We start from the raw sequence: 25329 nt of genomic DNA, 5'->3' as shown, positions 1-25329 counted from the left end.
GTTAGATAGCAAATGTTCCTTTTTTCCCAAAATATTATTTTTGTAGGCGAAATAGCTCCGTTTGTTCTTCACGTTTGGCTGAGAAATCGACCGGAAAATGCAGTCACTACAACGGCAAACTTTTTTCCAAATTAGCTCCATAATATCGACAGAAACATGGCAAACGTTGTTTAGAATCAATCCTCAAGGTGTTTTTCACAGATCTATTCGATTATATATACGTCGGGACAATTGGTTTCTCATAAGAAGAGATTGGAAAAATGGCTACTTGTGTACTTTATGCAAGATTTTCTGCGGGAGCCATCATGTGACCACTTGCTAAATGTGGTCCTTTACGACCATTCTTCAACATAAATGCATAAAAAGACGTCACAATGCTGTAGACACCCTGGGGAATACGTAGAAAACGTAAGCACATTCGTAGCTCATTCACAGCCATATAAGGAGTCATTGCCATGAGGCGGTTTCAAAAAATGCGGCACTTCCTGATTGGATTTTTATCTGGGCTTTTTCTGTAACATCAGTTCTGTGGCACTCACAGACTATCTTTGCAGTTTTGGAAACGTCAGAGTGTTTTCTTTCCAAAGCTGTCAATTATATGCATAGTCGAGCATCTTTTCGTGACAAAATATTTTGTTTAAAACGGGAACGTTTTTCATCCAAAAATTAAAATAGCGCCCCCTATATCCAAGAAGTTAACCTAGAGTGAGCGAGAAAAAGGCAATTCTTGAACATGGGGTGGGACATTCTCACTAATTTGTAAATAAAGCCAGTTTGTTATTTAGAATTATTTATTTCTGGAGAAACCTAACTTGATTATTTAGCAGACATCACTTGCTTATATTCAGTCAACACGTATCTTTAAGAATATCATGGAATATTTGAACATTATCATTTCTCCACGCTTGTCTCGGAGCAGCGCGAAACGTGGCTGAAATAGAGATTCATGGCGGGAAGGCTATGTATTCTGTGCCCACTCGTGGTATCTCTCTTCGGTTACACATCCTTGGAATAGCAGAACAGCAACGGTCCGGGCTGCCCTTGCTGTGCCTGGTGAGCAGTTGGTCAAGTTCTGTTGTCAGAAGAGGAATGGAAAGGTCAGGGTGAACCGTCGACCTGACGAACCCACCACGTATGTTGACTCTGCCTATCAACTGTGGCCCTTGAGCAATTGCTACAGAAAAAATGAAGAAGATCAATGAAAGCATAAAGATGAAGAAATGCTGTTTTGAGTTAATAATGTAACACTTTAGAGTACTTAAGCATAGAATATATTGCAAGTTGAGGGATTTTCACAACAGTAGCTGGACTATAAGAAGTCTATTGTCCTGCTAATAGGAAACATTTGTATGATGGATTCTTTATTGTAACCACAATGTCACACATCATTTGTATCTACCTTTCCAATTAGTTTTAGAGTTTGGGATTTACAAATGTGAGCTTTTAATTATTATTTACTTTGTTTTAGTTCGAACGTCCAGACTTCTTTTCTTTAAATTATTGTTTTATGTAGGATGCTACATTTTTGACCAGTTGCAATTGTAAGTAGGCTGTTAAGCCTCATAACTTGCCTGGCTGAGGTAGGCTATTTTATATAGGTCTAGGCTCCGACGGAATAGACTCGAATTAAGCCCTCTTGTTTGTAAAGTCAAACTAAAGTGAGGATTATTGTTGAAATGAATTGCTTGACTGGTGTAGGTTTTCTCCATCCGTTTGTATGCAACACTTGCATAGCAAGTTAGCTATTGTCACGCCCTGACCTTAGAGAGACGTTTTATTTCCCCTTTTGGTTAGGTCAGGGTGTGATGTGGGGTGGGCATTCTATGTTTTGTTTTCTATGTTTCTTTATTTCTATGTTTTGGCCAGGTATGGTTCTCAATCAGGGACATCTGTCTATCGTTGTCTCTGATTGGGAATCATACTTAGGTAGCCCTTTTTCACTCCTTACAGTGTGGGTAGTTAACACGGGTGTTTCTTTCGTTTGTTGTTTTGTTGGCAACATTTTAAAATAAAGGAAAATGTACGCTCACCATGCTGCACTTTGGTCTCCTTCCGATTTGTTCACCTCCTATTGATTGTGCTGTGTTTGCTGCCAGTTGTTTTTGAAATTTAACCTTTATTTAACTAGGCAAGTCAGTTAAGAACAAACCCAGATGATGCTGGGCCAATTGTGCGCCGCCCTATGGTACTCCCAATCACGGTCAGATGTGAAACAGCCTGAATTCTAACCAGGGACTGTATTAAAGCCTCTTGCACTTAGATACAGTGCCTTAAACCGCTGCGCCACTCGGGAGCCAACTCAGCAAAATAAGAAACTTAACATGTGCAAATATTTGTATGAGCATAACAAGATTCAACAACTGAGACATAAACTGGACAAGTTCCACACATATATGACTAACATAAATGGAATAATGTGTCCCTGAACAAAGGGGGGTCAAAATCAAAAGTAACAGTCAGTATCTGGTGTGGCCACCAGCTGCATTAAGTACTGCAGTGCATCTACTCCTCATGGACTGCACCAGATTTGCCAGTTTTTGCTGTGAGATGTTACCCCAATCTTTCACCAAGGCACCTGCAAGTTCCCGGACATTTCTGGTGGGAATGGCCCTAGCCCTCACCCTCCGATCTAACAGGGCCCAGACATGCTCAATGGGATTGAGATCCGGGCACTTCGCTGGCCATGGCAGAAAACTGACATTCCTGTCTTGCATGAAATCACGCACAGAACGAGCAGTATGGCTGGTGGCATTGTCATGCTGGAGGTCATGTCAGGATGAGCCTGCAGGCAGGGTCCCACATGAGGGAGGACGAGGTCTTCCCTGTAACGCACAGCGTTGAGATTGCCTGCAATGACAACAAGCTCAGACCGATGATGCTGTGACACACCGCCCCAGACCATGACGGACCCTCCACCTCTAAATCTATCCCGCTCCAGAGTACAGGCCTCGGTGTAATGCACATTCCTTTGGCGATAAATGTGAATCTGACGATTACCCCTGGTGAGACAAAACCACGACTCGTCAGTGAAGAGCACTTTTTGCCAGTCGTGTATGGTGCAGCGATGGTGGGTTTGTGCCCATAGGCAACGTTGTTGCGGGTGATGCCTGGTGAGGACCGGCCTTACAACAGGCCTACAAGCCCTCAGTCCAGCCTCTCTCAGCCTATTGCAGACAGTCTGAGCACTGATGGAGGGATTGTGCGTTCCTGGTATAAGTCGGGAAGTTGTTGCTGCCATCCTGTACCTGTCCTGCAGGTGTGATGTTCAGATGTACTGATCCTGTGCAGGTGTTCTTACAGCTGAACATCCTTGCCACAGCTGTCCGTCCTGTCTCCCTGTAGCGCTGTCTTAGGCGTCTCACAGTACGGACATTGCTATTTATTGTCCTGGCCACATCTGCTGTCCTCATACCTCCTTGCAGTATGCCTAAGATACATTCACGTAGATGACTAGGAACCCTGGGCATCTTTCTTTTGTTATTTTTCAGAGTCAGTAGAAAGGCCTCTTTAGTGTCCTAAGTTTTCATAACTGTGACCTTAATTGCCTACTATCTGTAAGCTGTTAGTGTCTTAACGACCGTTCCACAGGTGCATGTTCATTAATTGTTTATGGTCCATTGAACAAGCATGGGAAACAGTGTTTAAACCCTTTACAATGAAGATCTGTGAAGATATTTGGATTTTAAAAATTAGCATCCTGAAAGCATCCTGAAAAAGGGCTGTTTCTTTTTTTTCTGAGTTCCTATTTATCAGAACATTAACCGTGTGTAGGTAGTTATGTGTGTAGGTAGATGTGGAAAGATAGATACAAATGATTTGTTGCAAGTTAGTTATGGTTGAATAGTCTATTGTTCAGTTAATAGCCTATCCTAGAAACGTTGTCACAGCCTGCTATGCTTGTGAAAACTATTAAAAATACTTTTCCCCTTTCCACTTGTTAAAGATTCAATTGATAAAGTGTTTTTAGCCACAATTGGCCCCAACCTCAATTAATACATTTAGGCACAGTCGATAGCGTGCTGAACTTCGGGCTAGAATGTTGAGGGTTTGAAACCTGCTCTCTACTTTTTTCATTACATTATTATGCCGGTCTCAGAGCAAATAGCCTGGATTGTTTTTCCCATCTCGTTCCTCGCTCTCTTTCATGCGTCATTCTCCGGCTGAGTGGCTCGCTTGTGGGTGTTCAGGCAGGATGTACTGTTTTTTATTTTGTATATTTGAATTACAAATCAGCCTTTACTGAAATCATGTTTCTAGTCTATTGCATAGTTACAAAGTGTACTCATTGATGTCCCAGGAGCAGGAGTCGTAAACACTGTTGAAGTGTGTAATTGTAATACATCATTCAAAAGAATGGACTTTGATACACCTGGTATTGGATATGACTGGGGAAAAAAACTTGCTAAATAGTGATTTTCGTAAATTAACTTTTTGACAAAAAATTATGCACAATCGTTTGTCATTTTAACTAACATATTCCTCTAAATTGTACATTTTTTTTGCTTGACTCGTTATGACGTTATAATTACTTACATTTGCTTCCACGATAATGTTTTGTTAGCCATCTTTGCTGAAGAAAGTCACCAGAGACGGGTGGCTTGCGTCAAATTCGTCATTGGAACCACTCGATATGATTGGTCATATAAAAATCTTGGGACCCAAATGCATAATGAGTGCTCTAACTCCCCTTTGTGGTGGTCTGGAGCAATGAAGCCATGACACTGGGTACCTCTAAGTCCCGCAGTGTAAGCTCGCATCTCTTAAAGGAGGTACTACTGTACACCCCCTTTAGGGAGGAGTCACTAATTGAACCCTTGTGTTGTCTTAGGGGTCAAAAATTACCCGCCACTATGTTTAACAGCAGAGAGAACCCCCTAAATTATATTTTTGCAACTTGAAATTGTATGACTTTTCCTAGAGTGACATTAGAAAAAGTGAAACATCGCCTTTGTTCATATTTCCATGAAAGCTGTACACCACCAGGGTAAAAAGATTGTCTTAGGGTCATTTTGACCCGGCAGTTATAAAATTATATTAAATGATTTACACACCACAAAAACACACACAATGAGAAATTGAGATTGTGTGCTACTGATTGAACTGAGTGTGCTACAAAACTGAAACTTTCTAGTGCATGTGCAGCATCTCCCCTCCACGACCCCACACGACTCAAGTACACAGACAAAATAAAAACTATTTCAGACAAAATAAACATTTCTTGAAACCATTCAATGGGGAATGCAGTCTGATGCTATAAAAGGTGCTGCAGATGACAGTACCCACAATTCTCTCTTTTCTGAAGTCATGAGTGCATGTTTCAGTGCCCAACAGGTCGTAGATCTGATTTGTTTCAGATGTCCAGGAGGAACAAGAAAACAATGATTTAGAAGAGGACGAGGAATCTGAAGAAGAAGATGGGGAAGAATACAACACAGAGCACAATGCATCATCTTCAGATGAAGAAATTCCCCAAGCTGAAAGAGACATTTTTGTCAAAGAACAGCAAAATAACATGGTCCTTGTCACCATATGACAACCAGGGAAGGATGGCAGCACAACATGTTGTAAGGATGTGTAACGATCCTCCCACTCTGTCTGCCGAATTATTTCTCTTTGCTCTTGTTTTCCTTAATAGGATGTCGGTGGGCGGAGCCGGGAGGGTCGTCAGCGAAATGGGACACACCTGGGTTTTTGGGTGTCCTGGAATAAATACCTTTCCCACATTCATTGAGGAGACTCTCTCCACACTGTTGGATTTTTGGTTGTGGCATTTGTGTAGCAGTTTGCTTTGGCACCTTTCAACACCCCTCATTATCACATCTATGCATGCAACCACTCACTTACTGTAACGGGTGTTGTCGGAAGGATGAGACCAATGCACAGCGTTCTTTGAGTTCCACATAATTTATTAATGAAGTGAAGACAAAACAACACAGAAAAAAACGACCGAACAGCTTCGTTGTGCAAACTACCTGCACACAAACCAAGAACAAGATCCCACACAGAAGGAGGGAAAGGGCTGCCTAAGTATGATCCCTAATCAGAGAAAACGATAAACAGCTGCCTCTGATTGGGAACCACACTCGGCCAGAAAAAAAGAAATAAAGAACATAGAATGCCCACCCAAAATCACACCCTGACCAAACCAACTTCAGTTAAATAAATATATCTCCACGTTGTCGTGTCTTTACTATCATTAAATTAAGTTTTTATCAAAGATTCTCTGAAATTAGTATTACGCGATCAAATTGATTAATCATGTAACTGTGATTAACTAGGAAGTCGGGGCACCAAGGAAAATATTCAGATTACAAGGTTATAATTTCCTAATATAACCTTTCAGATATTTTCATATCTAATCTATAGTCTTCTGATTAATGAATTATTTACTTTACCTCACGTTAGTCAGTGGGGAGAACAAGTATATGATACACTGCCGATGTTGCAGGTTTTCCTACTTACAAAGCATGTAGAGGTCTGTAATTTGTATCATAGGTACACTTCAACTGTGAGAGACGGAATCTAAAACAAAAATCCAGAAAATCACATTGTATGATTTTTAAGTAATTAATTTGCATTTTATTGCATGACATAAGTATTTGATCACCTATCAACCAGTAAGAATTCCGGCTCTTACAGACCTGTTAGTTTTTCTTTAAGAAGCCCTCCTGTTCTCCACTCATTACCTGTATTAACTGAACCTGTTTGAACTCGTTACCTGTATAAAAGACACCTGTCCACACACTCAATCAAACAGACTCCAACCTCTCCACAATGGCCAAAACTCGAGAGCTGTGTAAGGACATCAGGGATAAAATTGTAGACCTGCACAAGGCTGGGATGGGCTACAGGACAATAGGCAAGCAGCTTGGTGAGAAGGCAACAACTGTTGGCGCAATTATTAGAAATTGGAAGAAGTTCAAGATGACGGTCAATCACCCTCGGTCTGGGGCTCCATGCAAGATCTCACCTCGTGGGGCATCAATGATCACGAGGAAGGTGAGGGATCAGCCCAGAACTACACGGCAGGACCAGGTCAATGACCTGAAGAGAGCTGGGACCACAGTCCCAAAGAAAACCATTAGTAACACACTATGCCGTCATGGATTAAAATCCTGCAGCGCAACCAAGGTCCCCCTGCTCAAGCCAGCACATGTCCAGGCCCGTCTGAAGTTTGCCAATGTCCATCTGGATGATCCAGAGGAGGAATGGGAGAAGGTCATGTGGTCTGATGAGACAAAAATATAGCTTTTTGGTCTAAACTCCACTCGCCGTGTTTGGAGAAAGAAGGATGAGTACAACCCTAAGAACACCATCCCAACCGTGAAGCATGGAGGTGGAAACATCATTCTTTGGGGATGCTTTTCTGCAAAGGGGACAGGACGACTGCACCGGATTGAGGGGAGGATGGATGGGGCCATGTATCGTGAGATCTTGGCCAACAACCTCCTTCACTCAGTAAGAGCATTGAAGGTGGGTCGTGGCTGGGTCTTCCAGCATGACAACGACCCGAAACACACAGCCAGGGCAACTAAGGAGTGGCTCTGTAAGAAGCATCTCAAGGTCCTGGAGTGGCCTAGCCAGTCTCCAGACCTGAAACCAATAGAAATTCTTTGGAGGGAGCTGAAATTCCGTATCTGCCGCAGGCAGAACAGTTGAAACTGGAGCAGCAGCACAGCCAGGTGGACTGGGGACAGCAATGAGTCATCATGCCAGGTAGTCCTGAGGCATAGTCCTAGGGCTCAGGTCCTCCGAGAGAGAGAAAGAAAGAGAGAATTAGAGAGAGCATACTTAAATTCACACAGGACACCGGATAAGAAAGGAGAAGAACTCCAAATATAACAAACTGACCCTAGCCCCCGACAGATATACCACTGCAGCATAAATACTGGAGGCTGAGACAGGAGGGGTCACGAGACACTGTGGCCCCATCCAATGATACCCCCGGACAGGGCCAAACAGGAAGGATATAACCCCACCCACTTTGCCAAAGCACAGCCCCCACATCATTAGAGGGATATCTTCAACCACCAATTTACCATCCTGAGACAATGCCGAGTATAGCCCACAAAGATCTCCACCACGGCACAACCCAAGGGGGGGGGGGACGCCAACCCAGACAGGAAGATCACATCAGTGACTCAACCTATTTAAGTGACGCACCCCTCCTAGGGACGGCATGAAAGAGCACCAGTAAGCCAGTGACTCAGCCCCTGTAATAGGGTTAGAGGCAGAGAATCCCAGTGGAAAGAGGGGAACCGGCCAGGCAGAGACAGCAAGGCGGTTCGTTGCTCCAGAGCCTTTCCGTTCACCTTCACACTCCTGGGCCAGACTACACTCAATCATATGACCCACTATCATCATATCATACTTATCTTATACAATGATTAGATGTAAACCTCATATCTGAGGCTATTATATAAACAGCATTATGGTAACGTGGCCACACCAGCTCCCATGAGCTTCCCCAAGTTGTAACAAACAGACCAGTTCGTAGCTGGATTCTTCATCGATCCTTTATACTTTCTCTGGAACATGAAATTTGTTCGGACCTCGAGTTCTGTGAGGTGGAAGAAATTCCTTTGTTCTCTATGATACTTCATTCTATCTCTATACTGTGTGGCCATGAGGAGATCCTCAGGAATTTATGACCTCTCTGACCACAGCAGCCTAGTTGAAGGAGGAAAGTGGGAGGCAGGGAGAGGGGGATGGGGCTTGCTGTACCCAAAGAGTACAACGTCATGACAACATTGTCTCCCTTTTGTTACGGACTTCGAGCCGGTTCATGACAGATGATCCCAGGGCGCACAAGACAGTTGCCCATGCACAGGACATTGCCTCAATATTCTACATGTTCATCACACCAGCCATTGAAAAAATCATCCTGGAGATGACAAATTGAGGGTTTCTGTAGATATGGAGACAACTGGAAAAGGATGGATGAGATTGACCTGCGTGCCTACATAGGTTTGCTAATCTTAGCTGGTGTGTATAGGTCCCGAGGCAAGGCTGTCTCTGGGATGCTGAGAGTGGAAGGGCCACGATGCCACTGAAAGTCTTTCACACTTTCTCAAGAATGCTACAATTTGATAACCGTGACTCAAAAAAGTGGAACAAGAATGTGGTCCTCCTGAGCACACTGCACAAAATGGCTGAGATCAGTGACCGTGAGGACAGGAAGCCCGCCATCATCCTGGACTACAACCACAATAAAGGAGGCATGGACAAGGTGATTGGATCTTACAGCTGCAGGCGGATGACTGCCCACTGGCCCCTGGTCATCTTCCATAACATTCCATATCATTGATGCGTCCTCATACAATGTCTTCGTGATATGGAACAAGATCATATCTACCTGTAAGCCTGATAAGCGGAACAAGAGGAGGGTGTTCCTGAAGTAGCTGGGAAAGGCACTCTAAACCCCACACCTTCAAAGAAGGGAGTGCCTCCCCCACACAGCAGCCTCTGCAGCACTTGTGAAAGCTGTTCAGGGGCTGAATCTTGTCCTGATCCACCTGAGGCTGCAGCTGGGGCAGGCAACAGGAGATGCCAATTCTACCCCCCAAAGAAGGACTAAAACAAATACTATATGCTGCACATGTGAAAAATATATCTGCAAAGTCCATGCACACACTTGCATACTGTCCTATAGTGAGGCTAAATTAGTGTGCTAATTAGTTGATTGAATTATGTTCCTCACATTTTTGTTTTGTATCTCTTATTTTCTTATTGTTTATACACCTTGTGGGTGGGGGTAATGTTTTTTTTGGAGAAGACTAGTATTTTGTAGTTGAATTCTGCATTGTACAGTATAAGAATCACTATGTTGCCAAAAAGGTTCAAGACTGTTGTTTCCCTTCAATAAAATTAACTACTTTTAGGCTCTACAAGTGCTATCTCTTGCAACAAAAAGTGTTTACACCTATGCAGTACCTTTAGTAATAATAATAAAACTCTACTTTAGTAAACAATTATGACAGGTGTGTTGTAATAAAAACGAGTGGTGTCCACTGATTAAATGCAGACTTTCTGCATCATGAAGAGGGGAAAACCCAGATAATCAAAGTTTGATGAATGACAGGTTGTTTCTTCATGCAAAATAGATTTAGGGTTTAAAATGAATTTAAGCTGTTTTATTTTAGGGGTTTAGTGAAGGCGGGTAATTGTTTTACACTTAGGACAAGGGGAGTATACAGAATGTTAAGACTACACAAGGGTTAGCTTTTTCAAGATCAGAGAATAGCTCATTCGACGCTACGTCTCTAACCATCCATTATTTGGTGAGTTTTGCTAACAAACATTCAATTAAACATCAGATGCCATCTGGCAATTTTAATCTGTGCGCCGCTACTGGGAAATGTAGCTTTATGACATTCACTTATAGTTGAAGTCGGAAATTTACATACACCTTAGCCAAATACATTTCAACTCAGTTTTTCATAATTCCTGACGTGTAATCCTAGTCAAAATTCCCTGTCTTAGGTCAGTTAGGATAACCTCTATTTTAAGAATGTGAAATATCAGAATAATAGTAGAGAGAATTAATGAATTTATTTCAGCTTTTATTTCTTTCATCACATTCCCAGTAGGTCAGAAGTTTGCATACACTCAATTAGTATTTGGTAGCATTGCCTTTAAATGGTTTATCTTGGGTCAAACATTTTGGGTAGCCTTTCCACAAGCTTCCCACAATAAGTTGGGTAAATTTTGGCCAATTCCTCCTGACATAGCTGGTGTAACTGAGACAGGCTTCCTTGCTCGCACACGCTTTTTCAGTTCAGCCCACAAATGTTCTATAGGATTGAGGTCAGGGCTTTGTGATGGCCACTCCAATACTTTGACTTTGTTGTCCTTAAGCCATTTTGCCACAACTTTGGAAGTATGCTTGGGGTCAATGTCCGTTTGGAAGACCCATTTGCGACCAAGCTTTATTAACTTCCTGACTGATGTCTTGAGATGTTGCTTCAATATATCCACATAATTATCCTGCCTCATGATGCCATCTATTTTGTGATGTCCACCAGTCCCTCCTGCAGAAAAGCACGTGCTTCACGGTTGGGATGGTGTTCTTCGGCTTGCAAGCATCCCCCTTTGTCCTCCAAACATTACGATGGTCATTATGGCTAAACAGTTCTATTTTTGTTTCATCAGACCAGAGGACATTTCTCCAAAAAGTACGATCTTTGTACCCATGTGAAGTTGCAAACCGTATACTGTGGATATAGATACTTTTGTATCCGTTTCCTCCAGCATCTTCACAAGGTCCTTTGCTGTTGTTCTGGGATTGATTTGCACTTTTCGCACCAAAGTACGTTCATCTCTAGGAGACAGAACCCATCTCCTTCCTGTGCGGTATGACGGCTGCGTGGTCCCATGGTGTTTATACTTATTGTTTGTACAGATGAACGTGGTAGCTTTAGGCATTTGGAAATTGCTCCCCAAGGATGAACCAGACTTGTGGAGGTCTTCAATTTTTCTTCTGAGGTCTTGGCTGATTTCTTTTGATTGTCAAGCAAAGAGGCACTGAGTTTGAAGGTAGGCCTTGAAATACATCCACAGGTACACCTCCAATTGACTCAAATGACTCAAATGATCAGAAGATTCTAAAGCCATGACATAATTTTCTGGAATTTTCTAAGCTGTTTAAAGGCACAGTCAACTTAGTGTATGTAAACGTCTGACCCACTGGAATTGTGATACAGTCAATTATAAGTGAAATAATCTGTAAACAATTGTTAGAAAAAATGACTTATGTCATACACAAAGTAGATGTCCTAACAGATTTGCCAAAACTATAGTTTGAAAAACACGTTTTAATGACTCCAACCTAAGTGTATGTAAACCTCTGACTTCAACTGTACATCTTGTCACATCCATGAATATAATTTCTAAATATATTTATTTGGATTGTTTTAAAGTGGGATCTGACTTGATTGAATGCAAATGTTCCATTTTACTTCATTATAATATTGCTACAAAACGGGTGTAACGTCTGCTTCCAGCTCACACTCTCAAACACATAGATCACTTGAACGCAGCTCACTCTCCAGCCCACTTTCCAGCTCACACTCTTAAAACACATAGATCACCTGAATTCTGATCACCTGTATGTCATTATCACACACTATTTAGTTCAGTTCTTTGCACCCCATCATTGTGAGGTATTGTTTGTTTTGTGATACACTTCTATTCGGAGCTCAGTTCTTCCCATAATTTAATCCTCCCGTGTATGATAGTTTTTGCCTGCCTCACTAACGATGCCTTTTGCCTATTCCCCGCCTGTACTTTAGCCTATCGGATTTCCTGTTATCAACCTATTGCCTGATCTCCCGGACAACGTTACTAGCCTTTTCCCTGCCTGCACTGTTACCTTTTTGGACCCCCTGTGTATGACCTTCTGCCTGCCCCTGGGCCCAGCTACCTGCCTCTTCCTGTGGTCCTTTACAATAAACACCTGCTGCGCCCTGAGCTTGAAACCAGCTCTCTGTCTCCCATCGTGTTCATTACAACAGGATTGCTGCTGGGTTATTGAGAAAAACATGGTGCTCTGCAATCATACCTCAGGCCAAATACATTTGGGATTCAATACATGATGTTTAATCACTCTTTGGACAGAGAGCATATTTTTGTTTGACTTTGAGTTATATAAGACCTACTGAATACATTTCTTTGAACAAGAAAAACATTTGCTTTTATTTGACTCAGGAAAGATCAAGCACCTTTTGCTATCCTTTTGCTATTCTGCTTTGAAGCTGAAGATGTCTGCATTGAATGTGTCTCAAGCCACTGCATCCGCCAATGTTGAACTCCCACATCTGAGGTGAAAGGTGGCAGAGCTAGAGCAGTGTTTGTCAGACCACGAGACATCCCGAAAAACTGTCTTCTCACAAATGTCTGTAGCATCCGAAATGTTTCACTTACAAGCTCAATGGAACAGGGAGTATCTCACAAACACACTGGTGTTCTCCGTTTTGCTCTACGACCCCCACACGTGTCGCAGGTCTTCTCTGAAGGTAACCAGAACCAGTTTTTTATTTTTATGGAAGTATGAAGGTAGTTTTGTGGCTACCCAAAAAGGGGTTAATTTCAAAAAATATTTTCTGATTTATTTAATATTTGCTTGTTTCTTATGATTTATTTTTTGATTGTCTTTTTTGCCATTTATGAATGTGTTATTCAATGCATCTCTCTAGGCTATAAAAGTAAAGGCCAAATTCAATATTTTATCAAATTGTATACATTTTTATACCTAAAAGGGGTCCCAAAATCCTAAAATCAAATAGGTAAATGATCCATAGTATGACCATCTTAAAACCTCTTAGAACTCCCCCCCTACTTTGTGCAATTTCCGCCTGAAGACAAACCCAAATCTAACAGCCTGTAGCTCAGGCACAGAACCAAGGATTTGCATATTCTTGGTACCATTTGAAAGAAAACACTCTGGAGGTTGTGGAAATGTGAATGTTGGAGAATATAACACAATAGATCTGGTTTAGATAAAGCAATGAAAAAAAAACATACGTTTTTTATTTGTATTTTTGTATCATCATCTATAAAATGAACAAGATTAAACAAACATTCAGATAGGATGATGGGGACAATTTCAGTGAAAAATAAAAGAGGGCAACAGTACTTGTGCAAAGATTCAGAATGATAACTTCCAAAATGAGTGTGCTACATGACATTTATCATGAAGTCACCCAGGTGTCCCACACAAGTAGCCCAAATGTACCCAAGTGGCCAAATTGATGAAGGTATACATTTGGAAACAAATAAATATATACAAAATACCAAAATGGTATTCAAACACACCCCCCCCCCCAAAAAAAATGGGGAAAAAATGGAAAAAAGAATGGGGAAAAAAAATTATTGATTAAAAAATATATGAAAAAATATATATATACATTTACAAAATAACATGGATAACTATTTACACACTTTCAATATTTGGAAGACCCTCAGTCCTCTATCAAATCAAATGTATTTATATAGCCCCAGCCTAAAACCCCAAACAGTAAGCAATGCAGGTGTAGAAGCACGGTGGCTAGGAAAAACAAGGTTGAATACATTATTATGACCTGCTAGATCTACTGTCTCTATTATATTACAACAGACCAGCTAAATCAAACGTCTTTATTATATTACAACAGACCAGCTGTATCTACTGTCTCCATTTCACTTTGGCCATTGTTGTGTGGGCCTGCCCCCCCTCAACAGCCTCAAATAGGCTATTTCATGTGGGTTGGGGTGGGGCGGCAGACACACGCAGCTCACATTTCATGACATTACATGTTTATATATTGCTTCTAAAATGTACAAATAATATTTTATATTATTAATTTCAAACAAGGGCATTAGCATGATAAGAACTTACCAGTCCAAAACGATGTCCTCTCCCGTTCAAAAAAATATTCTTCCAATCGCTAAATGAATCGTCCTACAACAATCTCTGTCTCACCTTCCCAATCAATTTATTCTAAAATTGTGTGTACATCTGTATATCTAGACTTAGATTTAGCTTTCCCTGACTTAGTCTCCATAATGATTGATATATAAACAGCTGAATCTGTGCGTTTACCAAACAATGCAATGCGTAATATGTGTTTCTCCTTCCGGTATGAAACTTCAATAGCGAATGACTCACTTTACGCTGGAGCTTACTACATGGGTTGGTCTTGCAACACATAAACATGGCCTATTGCCGTTTAGCTCAGCTCATTGGCTATCTACCCAGCTAGATTTCAAGACGATCTGTGGTCATTGGGTTAAAAGACAGTCAATCAATGGAACAGCGGGCAAATCATTGGTGCACAATGATGTCATGACTTGTTGTCTTCAAATCGGTTTCTTTCAGTCAATACGTCCCGCGAAATGACCCATCAGGTTTGATTGTGTTACAAACAAACCAGTTGATTGCAGTGAAACCAAACATGACTGGAAAAGTCACGTTCTGTGTGGGTTATTTACCTGGAATGTGTAGTCGAAAATGGAATGAGATGGAACAAAATGTTTCGTGTTAGGCTATAAAAACTGATTTTATTAAACAAAAGATCATTCATTGTGTAACAATGACCATTGGAATTGCAAACAGACGAAGATTGTCAAAGGTAAACTATTTATTTTAATGCAGCTTGTGAATATGTTACGCCTGTGCTTGTTTTTTTTTGTGGGGCACTATGCTCAGATAATCACATCGTATTCTTTCGCAGTAAATCCTTTTTTAAATCTGACAACGCAGTTGGATTAGCAAGATTCTAGGCTTTCGATACATGTGAGACACTTGTATTTTCATGAATGTTTAATATGACTATTTATGTAGCGATCACCGTATGTTGTGGAATTTCAGCCCGCTAGCGGGTTCCGTGCGCAGAGGTTAAAACAATTCCATGTCAGTTTAGACTTTTAAGAATGAATAATTCCTGCTCTTGCTGTTGATACAGGGCTGACAATGCATCATCACACATTTACACTTTCATCTACTTTTCCAAATGTACAATAGATTCAACCCTGTAATAACTGATACAATGCCAGATGTGTTACATATCCCAACCCCTTTCTCAGTGAGGGAGGATAGTGTGGCAGGAGTTTTACATGGTCAGAGAGCCGCAGTAGAGAGCAGCCATCTCTTGTTAGGACTGCAGCACTGCGTTTCTTCAACCAAGGATGTGATCCGACTGCAGAAAGGCCCATGTCGCCTGATCATATCACATCCCAAAATGGCTCCTCTCCCTCCACCGAGCGCTTGATCAATTGTTGCACCTCGCCGGCAGCAGCCCCTTTTACACCCTGTCGATGACTGAGCATTTCTTGTACGTGGGTTGGATTATTCGTCAGTGTTTACTATTCTATTTGCCCCTTTCCCTTTTACAGTTTCCTGGCTACATGATATAGCAAATTCATAGTGAAAGCCACTGAAGACAGGATGTTTTGGCTGCATATTCTCCCTAGTGATCTCTCACTCTTGACAGTCCCAAGATGTGTAAATGCTAATCCCTATGAATACATCCATCCCACTGTTCATCAATCCGTCCTCTACCACTTATTGATGCTTCTGTTGCCTGTTACTGTAGAATAACATTTCATAACCATTACATATAACACACCAAAGCATGACAAAACATATAACACATAACAACATAAAATAAGACAGGTGTTTTTCAACTGGGGCCTCTGGACCCCCGTGGGACAGCAGGAAAGCACCAGGGGGTCAATGATTTTGTATTTATAACATTTTACTAGAAGATCTAATATTGGTTTTATTATACCTGAAAAACATGAAATGTTACATCTGTCTTTTCTATCCACCCCCTCTGACAATCCAGTTTCTTCTTATCCAGTGATTTTATTTTACGATCAGGTTTCGTAAGAGATGTAGCCACTTTAGATTGTTTCCCACTGCTTTAGCTGTGCTAGTCTGTTGTGCTTGTTGCAATAAAACCACGTGTGGCTGTTATGAGGACCACAACGTCGAACGTTGGCTTCAACTTGTCTTGTCATACAAAGTGTTCCAGTAGAAAAGGAATCCATTTTTTGGTTGCTTGCTTGTTTTAAAAACATGCCACAATAACCCAACATCTCAAATGGCTAGTGTGAGATTCTACGGGAGTAGTTTGGGGGTTGGGATGCTGCAAGATCTTTTGTTGTTGCCCATGTTGAAGATGCCTATAAATTAGTCTGCTAATACAGGACTAGAAAAGGCCCAGTCACATAAAACCAATAGATGTCTCAATGTACTCAATTACTGTATTGTGCATTGTAGACTTTCCATCGCCATGAAGAAAAACCTACAGGTACAAACCTAGATGAGCAGCCTATGTACAACACAGCAATGTATTGTCAACAAGCCAAAGGGTGGCTACTTTGAAGAATCTCAAATATATTTTGATTTTGTGTAACACTTTTTTGGTCACTACATGATTCCATATGTGTTATTTCATAGTTTTGTTGTCTTCATAGTAAAAAATAAAGTAAAACCCTGGAATGAGTAGGTGTGTCCAAACGTTGGTACTGTAAGTGAAAACTGAATTCATCTCCCGGTGTCTGTTGGAAAACAGACTCGACCAGGTTTTCCTCTAGAATTTTGCCATTGGCCTTTGCTTTCTTTTCCGGCAACTGAGTTAGGATGGACGCCTGCATCTTTGTAGTGACTGGGTGAATTGATACATCATCCAAAGTGTCATTAATAATTTCACCACGCTCAAAGGGATATTCAATGTCTGCTTTTTTTGTTGCCATTTTTTTGTTGCCCCTTTGTGAGGCATTAGAAAACTCCCTGGTCTTTGTGGTTGAATCTGTGTTTGAAATTCACTGCTCGACTGAGGGACCTGAAAACACCTTTATTGCACACATAGTGAGTCCGTGCAACTTATTATGTGAGTTATTGAGCACATTTTTACTCCTTAAATGATTTAGGCTTGCCATAACAAAATAGTTCAATACTTGAATCCACTTGACTTTTCAGCTTTTCATTTTGTACTAATTTGTAAACATTTCTAAAAACATAATTCCACTTTGACGTTACGGGGTGCCCCGTGTGTTGATCAGTGACAAAATCTAAATGATTTTAAATTCAGGATGTAACAAAAAAATGTGGGAAAAGTCAAGGGGCGTGAATACTTTCTGAAGTCACTATATAGTCACTATATACTACTGCATGCTGCTGCGGGTGGTTAAGAGCATTGGTCCAGTAACCAAAAGGTTGCTGGTTTGAATTCCTGAGCCGGGAAAGTGGAAAAATGGGCAGTTCTGCCCTTGAGCAAGGTAGTTAACCAACAACACCCCCCCCCCCTCTAATTCAGAGGGGCTGGGTTAAATGCGGAATAATGCACATTCTGGTTGAATGCAATGTTGTGCAACTGACTGGGAATCCCATTTCCCTGCTATTCCGCTTCATCTTGCCACTGGAAAAACCAATATCTGAAAATGATGGACAGCGAATATCGCCGTCGGTGATCCAAGTGGCCGGAATAAGATGTATGAGAGAATTCCAGTAAAATCACTTCCTGCCCCCAGACAGTTCAGGATTTTGTTCATTAGAACCATAGCGATACCTTGTGAGCTTATGGGTAAACAAATATTGATTTCTACAATAAGTCTAATTTCATTGGACATACTGTTGTAATACAATGACGCACAATATCTATTCACACCACATATGCTGTCACTCCAGATGTTGACACTGTTTAGTGCTTTAATAGTTTTTGAACTCATGTTCTGAGTGGTACAGCGTTTTTGAAGGACACCATTTACCACGCCAGTGTTCGCATCGCAGTGTTGTGGATTTGGGGGCAGACTAATGCAGCCAGCGGGATGTCCAGATTGCTAATTGACATTGAAAAGCACCATGAAATTAGGCGCCTGATCTTTCTCTGGCAAATGTTTTCTCTTGTCAAGCTTCAGACATGACTTTATTTTTCCCTGCATTATATTTGCACGTGCTGCTGCTGGCGTTGGCAGACCGAGGCTTTGATAATCTGGCATGCCAAGATTAGCTAAATCTCATATGCTAATAATCCCAGCAACAGAGATGCTATGAATGTGATTAGCTGTGAAAATTGTGCTGACACTGATTTGTTTATTCAGTGAGAGAATGTTCATGGATGATACAAGTTGCTATGTACAGTAGTTGGCCATTTTCCCATTCATGATTATAACTGTGTTCTTAGGTGACTGACTAGAGTTCAAACCCATGGTTCCTGTGTGCCACAATCATGTACAGTGCATTCAGGAAGTATTCAGAACCCTTGACCTTTTCCACATTTTGCTACGTTACAGCCTCATTCTAAAATGTATTAAATTGTCCCCCTCACCAATCTACACACAATACCCCATAATGACAAAGCAAAAATAGGTTGAGACATTTTAGCAAATGTATTAAACATTAAAAAAAACTGAAATATCACATTTACATAAGTATTAAGACCCTTTACTCAGTAATTTTTTGAAGCACCTTTGGCAGTGATTACAGCCTTGAGTCTTCTTGGGTATGACGCTACAAGCATGGCACATCTGTATTTGGGGAGTTTCTCCCATTCTTCTCTGCAGATCCTCTCAAGCTCTGTCAGGTTGGATGGGGAGCGTCGCTGCACAGCTATTTTCAGGTCTCTCCAGAGATGTTAAATCGGTTTCAATTCCCAGCTTCTGGCTGGGCCACTCAAGGACATTCAGAGACTTGTCCCGAAGCCACTCCTGTGTTGTTGGGGACCTTCAATGTGGCAAAATAACTTTTGGTACCCTTCCCCGATCTGTGCCTCGACACAATCATGTCTCAGAGCTCTACGGACAATTACTTTGACCTCAAGGCTTGGTTTTTGCTCTGACATGCACTGTCAACTGTGGGACCTTATATAGACAGGTGTGTGCCTCCAAATCCAGTCCAATTAATTGAATTTACCACAGCTGTAGAAAAGTTGTAGAAACATCTCAAGGATGATCAATGGAAACAGGATGCAACTGAGCTCAATGGAGTCTCATAGCAAAGGGTCTGAATTCTTATTTAAATAAGATATTTTCAATAAAACATGTAAAAATGTCTAAAAACCAGTTTTCGCTTTGTAATTATGAGGTATTGTGTGTAGATTGATGAGGATTTTTTGAAAAATGAAATCCATTTTAGATTAAGGTTGTAAAGTAACAAAATGTCAAGGTGTCTGAATAATTTCCAAATGCACTGTATTAGCCTGCTGAACTAAAGCCCAGGCCTGGTCACAGAGTCAATGCAGACAGGTCTTAGACAAAGTAACAATGTTACAAGAGCACTGTCACCATGGTGTGCAATAAAAACAATTTACTCTTTGTTGTGTATTGGGGTTGTGCCACAGAGCATCATGGGGGTTGAATTTGTTGAGATGAGCACATTCAAGATAAATGGTTGAATTGATTCCTGTCTCCCGTCTCATCATAATTGAATTGCTAGAAAGACGTGGTTATATAACCAACAAAACATAACAAAAAAGACTGGCAACGAGGAAGTCTGAACCTACGGGAACTATTCTGTCGGGAAGAAGTCTGTTTCTACAAGTTTAAAACTTATTTTCCATGGTAGCACAGTGTATTGCTAGCAGAGGCAAGCTCTTGGTCGAGCTAGCTAGCTAAGAGAGCGAGTTAGCATCATCATGGAAGGCAAAAAAAAAGAATCGGAGACAAGCGTCAGACCGGGAAAACAACTTGATTAAAAAGGGAGGAATGAGTAAAGGAAATTATATTTACTGTGAAGACGAACTTTGGAATTAAAAACTGCTAAATGAGAGAATTTAAAGGATGAAACGTCAGTGAGTGAAATTTGTTTAGATCACTTGACTGAGGAAAATATTGACGTGAGTGGCCATCAGGAGCCAATTGATAAACAAAAAAATGGATGGAATTGTTGGAAACATTGGACAGTTTGATGAAAGTATTGAGCATTGGAACTCATATTCAGAACGGTTGGGATATTTTGTTTAGGAAGAATCGCTGGCAATGTTTGCTGCAGCATCTAAATGACACCATTAGAGACAGACTAGTATGTGGGCTAGGGAGTGAAGCTACACAAATAGTCTATTGACTGAAAGTAATCTGACCTTGGCAAGGGCCATTGAAATCAGTGTGGAACTAACTGCTAAAGAGGCTCAGCAGTTGAGTTCATCAGGGCGAGTGCACAGAGTTGAAACTGATAATCAGAGACAGGGAAATCAAGGCAACTGCTTCCGCTGTGGTAAGAGGGACATCAGGAATCCATTTATATGCCAGTGTAAGGACATGGATTGCCGAGTCTCTCGTAAAAAAAGTCACACTGAACAAGCCTGCAGAAACAAAATGAGCTCACAGAAAAAGTCAGGCTGAAAATAACTGAGACATTCCAATGAAAGAAAATGTTCACACTGTTGAGCAGGAGAACACCGAGGTGAGTGACTCATCAGATGAGGAAGTCACACAAAATATAATGACTGTTGCTGGGGCACCACATGGGTACTATGTCTCTCGCTTGCTAGAGGGGCATCAGGTGAGCATAAAAATACACTCAAACACCTTCCACTTCAGCCAGCACACATCGTGTTAAAAATGTATACAGGTGAATCTGTCACTGTGAGAGGCATCACTGAGGTGAAAGAAGACTATCCATCACTACTGGTATGTTCATGCTGGACTGGACTGGCCATCAGTGCTTACAATGACATATGGAGACACAGGCCTGGATAATTATTTAACTTCTTGGATATAGGGGGCACTCTTTTAATTTATGGATAAAAAAAACGTGCCAGTTTTAAGCGCAATATTTTGTCACGAAAAGATGCTCGACTATGCATATAATTGACAGATTTGGAAAGAAAACACTCTGACGTTTCCAAAACTGCAAATATATATAATCTGTGAGTGCCACAGAACTCATGCTACAGGCGAAACCAAGATGAAACTTCAAACAGGAAATGAGCAGAATTTTTGAGGCTCTGTTTTCCATTGTCTCCTTATATGGCTGTGAATGTGCCATGAACGAGCCTACACTTTCTGCCGTTTCCCCAAGGTGTCTGCATCATTGTGACGTATTTGTAGGCATATCATTGGAAGATTGGCCATAAGAGACTACATTTACCAGGGGTCCGCCAGGTGTCCTTTGTCTAAATTGGTGCGTAATCTCCAAGCTGCACGCATTCATCCATGTGATTCAGGGGAGAGAGGAGACTTCCACGAACGATATATCATCGAAGAGATATGTGAAAAACACCTCGAGGATTGATTCTAAACAACGTTTACCATGTTTCAGTCGATATTATGGAGTTAATTTGGAAAAAGGTTCAGCGTTTTGATGACTGAATTTTCGTTTTTTTCTGGTAGCCAAACGTGATGTACAAAACGGAGCGATTCCTCCTACACAAAGAATATTTTTGGACAAACTGAACATTTGCTATCTAACTGAGTCTCCTCATTGAAAACATCCAAAGTTCTTCAAAGGTAAATGATTTTATTTGAATGCTTTTCTTGTTTTTGTGAAAATGTTGCATGCGGAATGCTACGATAAATGCTAAGCTAGCTATCTATAATCTTACACAAATGCTTGTTTTGCTATGGTTGAAAAGCATATTTTTAAAATCTGAGATGACAGTGTTGTTAACAAAAGGCTAAGCTTGAGAGCTAGCATATTTATTTCATTTCATTTGCGATTTTCATGAATAGTTAACGTTGTGTTATGGTAATGAGCTTGAGGCTGTATTCACGATCCCGGATCCGGGATGGCTAGAATCAAGAGGTTACGGAGAGCTGGGTAGCATGAAAGTGAAGCTTAGCATTAAGCCAGCAAACCAAAGTTTCTGAAAGTACGACGCACACCTTATGCTATCAGATGAAAAGTCAAGGCTGACTTGGACGCTTTAGTCATGAACGAAGTACTGGGACCTGGGCAGCGTGAGTGAATGGGTAATACCATCATACCAGTGTCGTGGAAATTTCCTCTATTTACCAAATCATGGGAGCAAACCACAACACAAGTCAGAGTTAGTTATCAAAGTCCATCTTTAATTATATGAGCTCTATCACAACCCTGTGACTCTCAGATGAATTCAGTGTCTATCAATGAATTCTCTGAGAGCCCCTTACACATTGCAACTGAGATCCTTTAATAGCAAAGAACACACGTAGTCAGACAGCATAGACATAATAAATCGTTCAGCTTTGTCTCCCTACTCAAACCCAGAAACATAAACCAATCCTCCATATCAACAGGCATATATCAAATTGTCATTTAGATACAACCAACTCTAAATACAACCAATCCTGGACAAGCTCACGGAGAGGAGAGTGAGACTATAGGTTAAGATAAGAGGGAGCATGAGAATGATTCCAGACACTGCCATCCTCCTCTCCCCGATGGGAAAAGTAGGGAGTGACTGGCACACAGACACAGTGGAGCAAAAGATATGTTTACACATGATGACACCTTGACCTCTCCCCTCTCTGCGGCCCATGCAACTTAGTCTTGACATAGAACAGATAACTGCAACCCCGCCACAGTGTTATACAAAAATAACATTCTGATGAGAAGTAACTTACAAACATATGATGAATATAAAACATCTTACCTATGTTACCAACCAATTCTGATTATTCCCCAACACCAGTCCTTAACAAGGATGGTGGAATCAGGATATGTGGAGACTTTAAAGTCACAGCTAACCCTGTGTTGTCCACTGAGCAGTATCCGCTACCACACATCGACAACCTTTTCGTGGGCTTAGCTGGGGGTCAAAAGTTCAACAAAAACCGACATCTACCAAGCCTACTTGCAAATGCACACAGATGAAAAGTCAAAGGAGCTGCTTGTCTATCATTTCAAGTGCTGTTCCGGGGGGGTGATGGACCAGATCTTGAGTGGATTGCCAGGAGTACAATGCTACCTGAAATGACATCCTCATTACTGGAAAGGACAAGGAGGACCATCTCCAGAACTTGGATGCAACCTTACAGAAATTGAAGGACTACGGACTGTGAGTTCGTAAGGACAAATGTGCATTCTTGAATTCCTCAGACACATCATCAATGCTTACGGACCTCCACGAGTCTCTGTTCAAGGCGCGCATCATGATGCGTTGACTTGTAAGGTTGTTCATAATTGCTGTTCATGAAGGAGGGGAGGAGTTGTCGTGTATTGGGGCTGTGCCAGAGGGCATCATGGGCATTGTTTAGAGATGCACACATTCTAGATAAATGGTTAAACTGATTCCTGTCTCCCGTCTCATTATTATTGAATTGTTATAAAGATGTGGTTATGAAACCCACGAGACATAACACTCTTGTGCACTGCACTTAGGATAAGGTCTTGTTGATGGAAAAATCTGTTGACTTTACAAGATCATTTAGCCCAGGGCTCTCCAACCCTCTTCCTGGAGAGCTACCCTCGTGTAGGATTTCGCATCGACCCCAGTTGTAATTTACATCATTTAGCTTATCAACCAGCTATGAAAACCTACAGGACAGTAGCTCTCCAGGAACAGAGTTGGAGAGCCCTGATTTAGCTGCCTCTGTAATAATTAATTGGAATTCAAGAGTTTAGAACTATAAGGTTCTATCTGCATTTTTGTCCAAATTTTGTTTTTGACATAGCCTTGTTCTGTTCAACATTCTCTGCCTATTTAGTATTCTAAATACCCCCAATACATGTTGTTAACATTCAAAAAGAATACGAGATACAATTGCTGACACCATTCAAACCAATGAATATTCAGAAATTTAAAGCCAAATATCTCAGAATGTTCTTTTTGCAGACAGAACCTTGTAGTCCCAAGCTCTCGAATTCTATAGCATGTGTGGCGTTGTGGGCCACCATCCTGCTCACTACAAGTCCCATTAGCCTACAATTCGTGATCAGGCCACAACACAGGTGCATGCAATTGTGGCTCGTCAAGCTTTGCTGCCAGCTTAATGCAGCTGTCAATCACGGAAACTATCAGCAAAGGACTGAAGCCACTTTTTGACCTCATGGAATTTGAAGTTTCTGGTGTACTTCTGTGAAGTTTTGTTATGTAATTCTACCTTTGACTTCTGCGGTTTTTGTATGATGACAACATCTTCGTCTAGTGAGGGGAATACCACCTGGGCTGTCTGCAACAGCATGGGAAGCACCATTGAGGCTACAACCCATAGAGCCCCACAGTGGAGGTGTCATAATATCAAACAGTCAAACAGGGAAATGGTTCCAATAATTTTTCGACCCATTCATTTTCCCCTGGCATGACATTTTGATAACCTTGTAAATCTCTTTCGGACACAGTGACTTGTCTATTTTACTCTCAGATTCAGAAATGCAAATTAGCAGCCCTTATTTTAAGTGTTTCTAAAATCCCCTATTGGAAAAACGATTGGAACCATTTCCCTGTTTGACCTCTATGTTTTATGGGTATTATGACTGTGGTACTCTATAGCAATCCCCACCCAGTTGACTACTTTGATTACTTTAAAATGGCGGAAGAATGGTGAAAGTCCTCAATGGTGCTGCAGATGTTAAAATGGCCTTTTGGCCAGTAGAGGCTTCTATCATTTTCTTTGGTAATGCCACAGTAGCCATTTTGCAGTAGAAAGCTAACCACACATCAGCTATCTCAGTGGAGAGGTGAGGTCTACTTTATGCGAATTATGAATCAGGAGTATCTGTAAATAAATGTAACCCCCAATGGTGGATAAACTTAGCTCGACTGTCGACTGTGTTTCAGTGCAATATAAGTTTCTCTTGGAGTCAGTAGTTGGCCATATTGATGCCACAGGTGTCCTCATATGCCACGGGTGTCAAACTCATTCCATGGAGGGCCTAACGTCTGCACGTTTTAGTCTTTTCCTTTCAAATAAGCCCCAGACAACAAGGTG

The sequence above is a fragment of the Oncorhynchus tshawytscha genome, linkage group LG11 (genome assembly GCF_018296145.1).
Source record: "Oncorhynchus tshawytscha isolate Ot180627B linkage group LG11, Otsh_v2.0, whole genome shotgun sequence".
Lineage (NCBI taxonomy): Eukaryota > Metazoa > Chordata > Actinopteri > Salmoniformes > Salmonidae > Oncorhynchus > Oncorhynchus tshawytscha.
The sequence above is the reverse complement of the archived record's forward strand: the minus strand, read 5'-3'. Positions refer to the sequence as shown.